The sequence below is a fragment of the Thermobia domestica genome, chromosome 3 (assembly GCF_964235325.1).
Source record: "Thermobia domestica chromosome 3, izTheDome1.hap1.1, whole genome shotgun sequence".
NCBI lineage: Eukaryota > Metazoa > Arthropoda > Insecta > Zygentoma > Lepismatidae > Thermobia > Thermobia domestica.
This window is the reverse complement of record NC_137456.1, coordinates 9529824-9542746: the sequence shown is the minus strand read 5'-3', so window position 1 is coordinate 9542746 and position 12923 is coordinate 9529824.

The window sequence follows — 12923 nt, the reverse complement described above, 5'->3', positions numbered from 1 at the left end:
TTTAGGAGACCACTTGCATCCTATGGTCCGGATGTTGTTGCCGGACAATGACGCCATCTTCCAGGATGATAATGCACCCATTGACACAGCTGGCGTTGTTGCAGCGTGGTTTGAGGAACATTGGGATGAAGTTCAACACCTCCCCTGGCCCCCAAATCCCCAGATCTCAAGATAATTGAACATCTGTGGTCCGTCTTGGAAACACGACTCCGGCGACGATTTCAACCTCCATCCTCTCTCACAGAACTGGCCGATGCCCTGCACGAGGAATGGTGTAAATTTCCACTTGCTACCATTCCCGACCTCTATGCCTCTATCCCACGTCGCATCAAGGCTGTTCTGAAGGCGAAAGGTGGCTCGACATCATATTAATCTGGTAACTTGCAATTTCGTTCAGGTGTTTCCATTTTTCTGATCACCATCTGTATTTGCTTATTTTATACTGCATGCAAGAAGAAAGAAAACACTGATCACACATGAATTAGAAACTCCAACCGGAAGCAGGCTCGAATCATGCAAACGGTACGAGATATTGAAAAAGTAATCGAAAAATTCTCCCCTTTATGGTATCTCTTGCCAATTTTTATCAAGACGTCCTTCACTAGTGCCTGTAAAGGGACATGTACAGATATTGTGAGGAATGACAAGGATATTCATGTTCATATGTGAATGATGCACTATGTAGAGAGTGTAGGTTCAGTTAATAATAATAATAATAATAATAATAATAATAATAATAATAATAATAATAATAATAATAATAATAATAATAATAATAATAATATAAAGTCGAAACTTTAAAATCGATTTCAATGTACACTCATGTCCAAAATGATTGTCGCATATCTATAATAATTTGATAATGATTTTGCAGCAACTTTTAATAGTGATAATATCGGTATACTTGGGAAATGTATATTTGTGGTAAATTTCATAGGAAAAGAATTATAAATATAAAAATTAGAATGACTAAAACAAAATATTGCTAAATGGACAAGAAAGTTTTATTTTCGTTTTATTGTTCTCATTTACTGCTCTTTTGACAATTAAATTTGCCACATACATTTGTTTGCCGACTATACTCATACTAACATTATAAGAAATACCGGACAAATTCGTTATCAAATTATATTCCTACAACATCATATTTATAGACATGCGACTATAATTTTGGACATGAGTGCTCATTAGAGGAGGGGTATACTTAATGCAAAAAACAAACTACACAAAATCTTATAAGAGCCAAATATTACTGCACATGTTGCATTGTGCATAAATAAGTTAATGTTAAAAAAGTCAATAAACTACAACGTCTAATGTTTTTTTTTAAAGTACTTATGTAATTTTCTTGCACTATTTTATTTCAGCACGTGCTGAAGAGATTCTCGGAAAATTATATAATTATTTTTGCACATTTTAAAAGAGGTCGAATGACGTATGTTAATAGAGGAGCATGCGATATTACTACTGCATAAGCACGTGTCAATAACACTAGAATGAATTCATTAGCGATTACATTATGTTTCAGTTCGACACGTGGTGACAGACAACTTCCAATATAAAGAAGGTCTACTAGTTAATTACGCATGTAGAAGAAATCACATTTTTTTATTAACTATAAATTAAAGTGACGTTATTTGTGATCCCAACAAGGGGAAACGGTTGAACTATTTGAAATAATTTTTTAAATATAGTTAATACCTACACAGTATCGAACTGCGTTTTTATTAGAATGAAGCAGTTCATCTTCTGAGATTGTGCTGTTATTAGGATCACGCTAGTAAATCTTACAAGATTGTATTGTTATTACGATAACGCAAATGGGTCTTATAAAATTTGCCTTTCAAGTGCAACTTTAGCCCCCATCCTCATGTAAGAGTTCGTGAAAACTACCATGTCCAAACTGACAGATATTAGTGTCAAATTGATAGTTGTCGGGACCGCTCAGCTGATCGGTGACAGTTCCGATAACATTTAAACCCAAGTATAGGCAAGAAGGAACATGGCAGCCGGTCCAGGAACTGACAGGGCCAATGCGTTGCTCTTCGGTATTTATTTGTTTCATTGATATTGTCAGAGGGAACGCCGAAGGTGTTGCTCTTCTTTATTTATTCCACTCATGTCTTTAGCTTCAAATATGAAATAATATATAAAACTTATCATCCTCGTGCGAAGAACGGGTATTTCAGGTCATCTTGATCATCATCATAGGCATTCTGCCATTATTAGCAGGTCATTTGCTGGAACTGAGAGGCTTCATTGCTCCACGGCCTTCCACTAACTTTTTCGTCTTCACGTAGCCACAATTTTTTTTTCTGTTTTGATATCGTCTATTAATTGTAGTCTCCTTCGCCCTCTCCCTCTCTTTACAACCACCACACTCTCTAGCACGTCTCTCATGATATAGTTCCTTTTTAGGCAATGTCCCAACCAGTTTCTCTTCCTCTTCTTAATAATATCTAAAATTGTTCATTGTTACCCCACCATTTCTAACACCCTCTCATTCGTTTCCCGCTCAAACCAGCTAATTCTTTCCATTCTTCTCCACACCCACATTTGGAAAGCTCTCAGTCCTCTTACATCACTTTTGGGTAACGACCATGTTTCTGCCGCATTGAATACAATACTCCATACAAACCATTTTATGAGTCTTTTTCTTAACTCTTTATTCAAGGACCCACAAAATATTTTCTTCCTCTTAAAGGTTTCTTTCGCCATTCCTATCCTTGCTTTTATTTCACGTTCACATTTTATATGATTACTAATAATACTACCCAGGTATCGAAAACTAGTCACCTCTTCTACTTACTTCCCTCCTATATTTGACACCAACCGCTTCGTTCCAATCACCATGGCTTTTGTCTTTGTAACATTTATTTTCATCCTACATCCTTCACGGCTCTTCCTCTAGTTTTCTAATATCTTGTTGATTTTCTTTTCAGATTCTGCAACAAGCGTGATATCATCTGCAAGCCTTATACACTTAATCATTCTAGTATTTCATAAATAAATATTTCAATAATAGCCCTATACTATGGTATAAGTCATTTATCATGAGAATGTCCATAAAGTAGAGGTCTGTACGGGCTCAGGCCCAACCCGCGGGCCAGTCTCGGGCCTACAAAGCATATATAACTTCGGACCCGGGCCAGCTTCGCGCCGTAAATTTTTAAATATACAACCATATTTCTCGGGCCTAACTTAGTAAACATAGTGTACAATGATATAAATTGCACCGTTCTTTCTAGAGAACTTTTAAAGCACAACTGCAAAATTAAACCTCTAATTGCTGTAAATAAAAATATATTTTTGCGTTAATCAGTGGCGTATTTACGATTATGTTTCCGGAGCTTTGCTAACTTTCGGGGCGGCTTTACCTGAAAATGTGTAAATTCTGAAAGATATTTCATATACTTTATTACAGTAAGTAAGATTTCGGGGGGCTTAAGCCCGGAAGCCCCCTAAATACGCCACTGGCGTTAATTATTAAGTTTCTGTAATTCGGGCTTATTTCGGGCTCATTTGATGATTCCACGAGCTCGGGTCTAAATGCTAAAACATATTTTGGACTCGGGTCAGGCCTGACATTATAAATTCACGGTCCGGGCCGGGCCCAGACTAAAAATCCCGGCTCGTGCAGACCTCTACCACAAGCGACATTTTATACTTAGGATCAGTTTTCTTCGAGGGTTTCCGGAAACTCCTATTTATAGTTTTGTTCGTATTTCAGAAATAAATAGTTCATTAATAACTGGAACATGGCTTCATTTAATTTACGTAATAATAGCGAGAAAATTGACTGTGGTAGTCTGAGCTTTTGCTTTGGAATAGCAATGGTACAGCGAGAATATTTGCGACAATCATTTTCTTTAACCCTCAGAAGGTCACTCATTGAAACATAAAATCTCACCTGGGGGCCACATTTGATCTCATCTTGAAGAATATTAAGATTACTACCTATTTTGGATTTGTTTCTTCTTTCATTACTCTGTTACTTTCACAAATCTAATCATTTATCAGTCATAACTAAGGCCCAGAAGTTGAGGAAATATCCTGTTTTTTACGAGTGGCCGAAGACGAGGCTTAACACAATATATATATTCATTTTGAGTCATTGTAGTGTAATGTAATTTCAATTTTTTTTAATGTATAGGCCCTATTAAAATTTTTTAAGATTAAAAATAAAAGAAACAAACAGGCTGAGATTCCGTAAAAGCAATCTCAAGGAAGTGAAATTTAAAATTGAAAGTGAAAATGTTAAAAACACAAAAACGAAGTAAGGCACTGCATATAGGTGAAAAGCCAAAAACAGGATATATAAACTAAAGAAATGGTAAACAAGGGAGTCATTTGTTTAGTCATTGGATCAGTCAAGACGAGCGTTGTGAGTCAACCTGTGGATCCTTGTCAGTACTAGACCTCAGCCTGTACAATCCAAACTTCCTGTAAGTACTTCGTTAATTGTGCTAAGAAGCAATACATAAGAAGTTCGTGTATGGAGGTCTTCCTCCATGACAGGCGTAATATTGTAAAATTTTAAAATTTCTATAAATATTATTATTTCAAACCTTTCTCTATGTAACTATTAAATAAAAATCAAGATGCATCTGAAATAGTATTATACGTCTACCGAGGATAACAATAAATACCCTATAATCATTCTCGGGTGTTTGTGCAGAGGGTGTTAAGTCAAAAAATACACTTTTTGGGAAAGTTGATTTGAAAGTTTAAAAAATCGTGCTAAATCGGGATGACGAGTAAACACTACTTTAATATAAGATTTATGAAGAGACATAGGTGTACAAACAGTGTGTATTATATCGCTAATGTCATGTAATACGTGTTACGCTTATAAGAGAACAAGAATGTACCATTTGAAAAATTCTTACTTATCCCGTTTTGCACTTTTGAAAATCAGACTTACCCCTACACCATATTATACAGACACGCACTTTCTATCTGCCTTACACACATACATTTTTGTATCAAACTTGAAAAAAAATATTTGAAGTTACAGTTCTTCAGGCTCTGAAACGTTCCCCATTGTGTCCGGCAAGACATTACGTGCAGTTTTCGCTGTTGTCAGAGATTTGTAAAAATCGTGAAATGCATTTGACACAAATGGCAGAAGATCAAGAAGATCTTTCTTCTTTTCGGTGGTTATGGGTACTGGCCCATCATATGTAAAAGTTGGAGTCAGAGTAGAGCTCCTTCCTCTTCTCCTGAAACTAACTTGCTTGAAGTCTTCCTCTTCATTTAATCTAGTTTTATAATACATTGTTCCCAAATTCTTCTTTTCATAATGAAGCCACTTCATATCCCGCCACGTTATCTTGCAACCACTTTCATCAACTGTACGGAGTTGGAGGGGGCCTTTAAGAAGAGAAGAGAAGTTCAAAAATTCTTCGCGGGACATTTCTTTCACAACAAACTGCTTACTCTTTCCAGCCTGTCTGATAAGTTGCGCCCAATCATGAGGGTGGTCAATACTACCGTTGAATTTCTTCTTTTTTCTTTTCTATTAAGCTGTGATCCATGTCGCTCTCCATATGAGTATGTCCTGGTAGGAGAAACTTATGGTCGATAACTTCTAAATGGGGAGAATTTTGCAAAGCAGTCATACACATTTGGGACGAACTGTGAGGGTAAAGAGTGCTAAGTCAGTTCAAACTTGACTTACAACTCTTTGCACAACCGTATTCGAAATTTATTGAACTACCTCATAAAACACAAGTTACTAACTTCGGTACATATTCGAATTTGATTTAGCCTCGTATACACATGTGTGGAGAAAAAAATCTCTTTCCAGTGATAGTAAAAACTCAAAAATGGAATTTTGTGACTTAACACCCTCTGCACAAACACCCGAGCATTATTCAATTAGTAACTAAAATTTTCCTATCTAAAAGTTACGAAACAGTAGGCAAGAAAATGGTGGATTTTGTTTGTCTTTTTTTTCCGCCTTTTTCGGAGTTTAGTTTTGTTTATTGGTCTTTTTTTTACCTAGGTAAAGCTTTTTATAGGTCTTAACGTTTTTTTTTCCACTTCATGTTTCGACAATAAACTTACTGGCCATAAACTCGAATCACCACTACCTATTAATCATTTTTTCTTTAGTAAAGAAAATTCCAAAGATAAGATACTCTTGAACGACTGAACTGATAAGAACACATCTGCAACAATCACAAGTCAGATAAGGAGGCGTAACAATGTCCTCCAGCAAGAGGGGTGAGAGTAGGGGAGGTTTTCTTATTTTAGTTTGTACTCAGCGTTGCCAATGTGTGTGTAATTACACAAAATGTGTGCAATTTTTTCCTGTGTGTGCATTTTGTGTGTAATGCCAATCTGTGTGCATTTTGTGTACACTTTGGTCAATTCAAATTTTTTATCATTGATGATTTTTGTGAAGTTCCTTTCATTCAAATATTCATTATTTCTATTTTTTCTAAAAATTGCCTGTCAAAAACTACGATTGCCAACGCCTGACTCCAGGGCGGCGCAATAAAACCTATCTTGCCTCCTTGGTACCTCACTTCTTGTTTTTCAGAAGCAGATGTCATGACCGTTAGCCCAATGTTGACCCTCGATATTGACCAAAACATGAGGCGGAGAGGGGTAAGAAGTCTTTTTTTGTCTTTTCGCTACTAGTCAGGAAAATGTCATTTTTCAAGCAGATGAACGACAGAGTGCACAAGGTGGATGAGAGGTCTTTTATTGAACAAAGGATAAAATAGAAAAAAGAGAGAAGTTAAATCGAAGATTCAATTACTCTTTCTGTGACAATGGGCGGGAAAAACGTGTCGGTTTTGCTATAATAATAATAATAATAATAATAATAATAATAATAATAATAATAATAATAATAATAATAATAATAATAATAATAATAATAATAATGATAATAATAATAATAATAATAATAGTAGTAGTAGTAGTAGTAGTCAATGGTGCCCACCCCCCTTATGTCCATGACGCACCCCCCCAATTGTCTATCCGTAGATGTTCTTCCATGAAAAAAATTTCTTTTCGATTAATTTTTACACCACCTCAAACATATTTATATAGATTTTTACCCCCCCCCCAAATATTTCAATGACGCAGTTTGCGTCATAGCCCCCCCTCTGTGGGCACCCCTGGTAGTAGTAGTAAATCAAACGCTGAATCTTTGAACAATGGCTGGTCGATGTACGTATAGGTATGTACATAATCAGACATAATATACATATATATATAGGTTGTTATGTATTGTGCAATTTTGTGTGTTTGTGTGTAAAATTGTGCAATTTGGACGGAAGGTGTGTGTAATTTCGCTTGCCGTGTCTGGCAACACTGTTTGTACTTCAGTTTGTGGAAGAAGCACAGACCATTAACCTACCAGAAGCGTGTATTTCTTGAGCATTATATACATTAAATATGTATTTCTAATTAAATTGGGTCTTATTTTTACGTCTTTTTTTCCAACTTTTAGATCCTTTTTTAAAAAGATATTTTTAGGCATTTTTTTTAGGTTTTCAACTTCCGAGCCCGAGTCATAACAATGAGGTAGTTGGTTAGGTGAAATGATACGAATACACTACACCAATGGTGTATACATTATTTCGTCAAAGATGGATTGAATCACTCATGTTCATATCAATATCGATAATATTAACAGCACCAAGTATGTATAAAATATCTATCCACATCTCATTATTTTTACATAAGTATTCAAAGCTTTATTAAGAAAAGTTTAAGTTTAGGCATTCTCTAGCTTCTCAAAGTAATAAATGTTGGTGTTTGTTCCGAGATGATAGCTCTTTGTGAGTCAACACTTCTTCCGAAATAAAGAGTTTTTGTCCGAGACATTCAAGACGAGACCAGACATTTCACGAGCTGCCTCGTATCGAGAATAGTGCTCTCAAACGGGTCGAGTTGACCCGACCCGACCCGACTCGGATCGGGTCAGCTCGGGTCGGGTCGGGTTGGGTCAACTCGGGTCGGGTCGGGCTGTCGGGTCAACCGGGTCAACTCGGGTCGGGTTGTCGGGTCAGGTCAATCAGGGATTACGGTTCGGGTCAGTCGGGTCATCGGGTCGGGTCAGACAATTCGGGTCACGGGTCGGGTCGGTCTTCAACCCGACCCGACCCGACCCGTTGAGAGCACTAATCGAGAATTTAAGACGAGACAGAGTTTCTATCGTTTTAGGTATCTTCAATTCTACAAATGCGTCTCTTTTCGTGTGCAATCACTAGATGTTAAACTCCAATGCAATGTAAAATACGCGTTATTGGTCTGTCGAAAACTCATGATAATTCGAGCTACATATTGGTGTCGTCTGTGCTATCTCGGGAATGAAAACCATTGAACTTATTTCTTAGGAGACACAGTGAACTGAGTGCGTTAAATTACCGACATCGTGGAGCCCCTTTTTGGATTAACTGACATCAAACGAGCGATGTTTCGCGTATTTCCAGCCGGACAGTTCGTCACCCAACACAGCACACGTCTACTTTGGGAGAGCTGGTTTGTGGCTAAGCGGTTAGCGTACGCGCCTTTGGCATGGGAGACCGGGCTTCGATTCCCGGCGGAAGCTCATGTGGTTCGGATTCCACGTTAACCAGTAGGTCCCGTCTCGCTTCTGAAAAGGACCTTAAACTCAATATCAATTCAACTCCTTTGGAAGCAGTGTTTCCTGTGCGATCTAAGATTCGCTGATGTAACCAGTTGTGATTTTTAATTGTGTGGTAATCTGAAGGACCAGATACACCACAATAATTCACGAACAATTGATACACTGCAACAGAACATACATAACGCCATCGGTTACACCCAATGGGATGAGTTACACCAAATCGCACAGAACGTGATTTATCGGGCTAACCTTAGCCTGTAGCAATGAGGTCAACTTTTCTAGGACTAAATGTAGAGATGGAAATGCGCATGTAAGTATGACTTTTGAATATTGCCTTGCAGTTCATATGCTCATTACTTGGTTAGGGTTCGGTTTATCTTGGCCTACTCTCTATATCTGCCTTGCCATAGCGTTTTATTTCTTAGATGTTTCAAGTTTAATTGTTGAGGTAGAGTTTCTCGTTTTTCATTAGGATGCCACTAAAATAATAAACATTTAAATGAAGAACTGTTAACGAATAAGCAAAATTAATTATTCTTAATATTTGATCCCACTTGTATTACTAACTTTTCATACACCATGTCATTTAAAATTGCGATCATATCTAACTGCCTCAATATAGAAAATATTAAGCTTATATTAAAAACTAGCCTTTGGCTAGATGGGGGCTCAGCCCCCAGACCCCCGCGTTTGCTCGGCCTTTGGCTTGCGTCTCTTATATATCAGCTTTTGCATCAAGAATGAATTTCCTGCATTTGCTCTTAATATTTCCTGAATTTGGCCACCTTGGAGGTTTTGCCTCCAAACCCCCTCGATTGCTCGGCCTATGGGCTCGCATTTCTTATTCCCATAATTTTACTGAACTTAAAGTTTCTTTTCCTATTTCAACTATGTAAAAGATAACGTTTTTTTAAACCAGGTAAACGCACATTTAAATAACATGGGAATTTCTTCATTTTCCCTTTAAACCCTTAAGAACTAAAAATATTCATTTTTGGCAATTTTTCCTGCGGGTTAGTCAACTAGGCTACAATCATGCGAAATTTCATCATTCTAATCCTGCTGGAAGTACCTAAACATTTTGGGGTGTAGAAGATATTCCATATAAACAACATGGGAAAGATTTTTCAGTTCTCCATAAAACCATTCTGCAGTTGGAAATTTTTATTGTTGTTGATTTACTTAGCTAGCGCTAACAAAAAACGTACAAGCATACCGAATTTCAAGTTTTTATTCCAGTTCCAAGTACCGGTACCTAAAACATGAGATTATAGGTATAAAAAAAGGTCCATTTAAATAACATTGGGAATTTTTTATCGTCCCTTTAGACCCCTTAAACATTAAAAATATCCACTTTTGGCAATTGTTCTGTGGAGTTAGTCCCGAAAAGCTACCAGATTCCAGCTTTCAACTTTCCACGTCAAACGGAAGTGCCCGTTACTTTATGTCAGTTTATGTAGTTTTATATATAGTTAGGATTATTATTATTGTTTCTAGTTGTACCAACGTGTAGTGTAGCAGTTCCATAAAGAGTTTCTTAGTTTTTGGAGACAGAATTGTTTTGACTAGTGCAGTACATTTATAAAGTGCTTGTAAAACATAAAACAGATGTCTGATTTTACTGTTATGTTTCTCTATGATGTCTCTCGAGGACGTGAATACTAGATAGTAATTTAAAATAAAATATTTCTAAACTTTTGCAGTTTTTTTAAAAGCTTTTGTTTGTATTCTTGAAATACTTCTGAGAATAATAAAGAAATGTCAGCAAAGAAACACAAAACGTGGAGTTTATATTTCAGAGTTCACTGACAACATGACAAAACAAGTGTATGTATTTTTTCTAGAATGTTGGGTTAGTTCTTGCTGTATTCAGTTGATTTTTGTTAAACATCAATGTTGCCAAACCATTGGGATCAAAGCTTCGTGTAGTTGCTTATTTTCTTCCTAGAAAATATTAACTTAGCGGTGCTGTGCATAGGGGAAGAGAGCACATGATGTTTTCCCGATAGTCAACTGTCTTTCAATTTGCTTTACATTTCATCATGTAAAATTACAAAGTGCTTCTTATTCTTGACTGATTTGCAGTGGCGGATCTAGAAGATAAAAACTGGGGAGGGCACCGAAAACCGAGACTATGGTAGGAATATCATCAGTTTACGATAAACTTTCAAAAACATATAAATAATAGCTTCAATTATTTAAAAAAAAACTCTGGGCCTAGGCCACGGACCCCTGGCTAGGTCTGCCACTGCCGATTTGCATCCTAATTACTATATTGATTTGAAAATCTGAAAGAAAACGCGCTGTTTCACACCAAAGTTGAAAAAAATACGGTCACTGCGGAACAAACCCAGGCACTCATATCCATTATTATTATTAAGTTATTATTATTATTATTATTATTAAGTATTCTGCCTTTTGGCAGTCCTGCGACTAATGAGTTTTTTTCTTTTTTAAAAAGAAAATTAGATTTGTGCCTAGAAATGTTTCTATTTCGATCTTCAGCTTGCTCTTTTAGCTCCCCATATTTTCAACTCATGAGTCATTTGTGTTCTTCTTCTTCCTACGCCTACTTTCCTTCCATCTTTCCTTTTATGGCGGTATGAAGAGAATAATATCTTCGCAAATGGCCTTCCTACGAAGGATACTGGGCAAAAGCATCCTCTTCTCGCCTATCCATTTTAAAACTTCGTTTGTTATGCAGAGACCCATATTTTATTATTGTTCTAAATAGTAGAACTTAGCGCTTTGCTTACTTCAATAATTCACTAAAATAATCCAGTAGTTATCTAAAATCAAAATTAAGCAAAAATTTAATTAATTGAAAATTGACATTCATTATTTACCAAGCAAGAAGATGCATTTTATGAGAATATTTTTTTTAGTTTAACGTCCCACGATTATGTATGTACTTAGACTAAGAAAGGCGTTGAAGGTGAAATACATGATACTTATGGAATGGTGGAAGTAGGAGGAAACAGGACATCTCTGAGAAAACCCACATACACATGGTATTTATCTACCACAAAGTACACTTGATGAGAACTGGGATCGAACCAGGAAACCCACACCACACAGGTGAGCGCTCTTACCACTGAACCACTGCGAAACTAAAAAAACATGTCTCAATACATTCTAATACGATGGCCATCCAAGAATGAATCTGGTTGAGGTCAGAAGAAGTATGTCTACGCTATATTCCACATCAGACATGGGCTTTGCAATTGCAGAGTTTGTTTTAAGAAAATATCAAAAACACAGAAGCAAAACTTTAATGATGCATAAGCACAATATACACAATTGAAATCCATAGAAAACAATGTTTCATCTTTGCCACTTTTGAAGACTTCTACTAGGGACGTACGCAGCAATTTATTTCGAGAGGGGTCTAAAGCGTTTCAGGGTGTCCAAATACAATTTGAGGCTAAATTATATGAACATTTGTAAAGTTGCCCCTAAAAGTAGACTACATTTACAAAAAGGTCGGGATTTCGTGTGTGTGTGGGGGGGGGGTCCGGACCCCCAGGACCCACCCCCTGCGTACGCCCCTGACCTACCATTTCAATGTGTTTTCGTTATTATTAATCAAACTTCGTTTCATCGTCCGACTCTGCTCGCACATACAGAGGCTTCCCTGGCCACATAGAAAACGAAATCTTTGAGTTTTACGTTCCACGGTTATGCTGGGTATTCTGAAGGAGACGGTGATGATCAGAAATGAATGAAATGGTGGAATGAAGAAAGTAGGAGGAAACGGGAGAAGCTCGAGAGAACCCACGCACACGGTGTTTGTCCACCACAAAGCTCACTTGGCGGGAGCTGGGATCGAACTAGGGACACCATGCACCAGAGGTGAACGGTCTATGACTTTGCCTGCTGTCACACAGAGACTCTTCCCTGACCACACAGAAACTTCTGTTATATTGGCGTTCATTACTGTAACATTTTACCATATATAGCTAAATCATTGCAACCTTTTTTTTAACTAATATTTTTGTAAATTAGCCATTCATTTAGATTCTCTAAGCTAATCGATACTTAGAAATAGTATTCAACAATTACCACAGATCACATATACATGAATTTAAACTTCCCAAACACGTTCAGCTTTTATACCACAATTGAAATATTCATACAGCACACCAGATTTCACTGCCTACCGGTTGAAAACTGTTGATATCAGTGAAAATACATAAACACATTAATAAATAAAACAAAACACTTTTTCAGAATTAATTATTTTATATTTCAGAAAGTATAATTTAAAATGTATAATTTTAATGACATTTTAAGTTATGGAATGAACTGATAT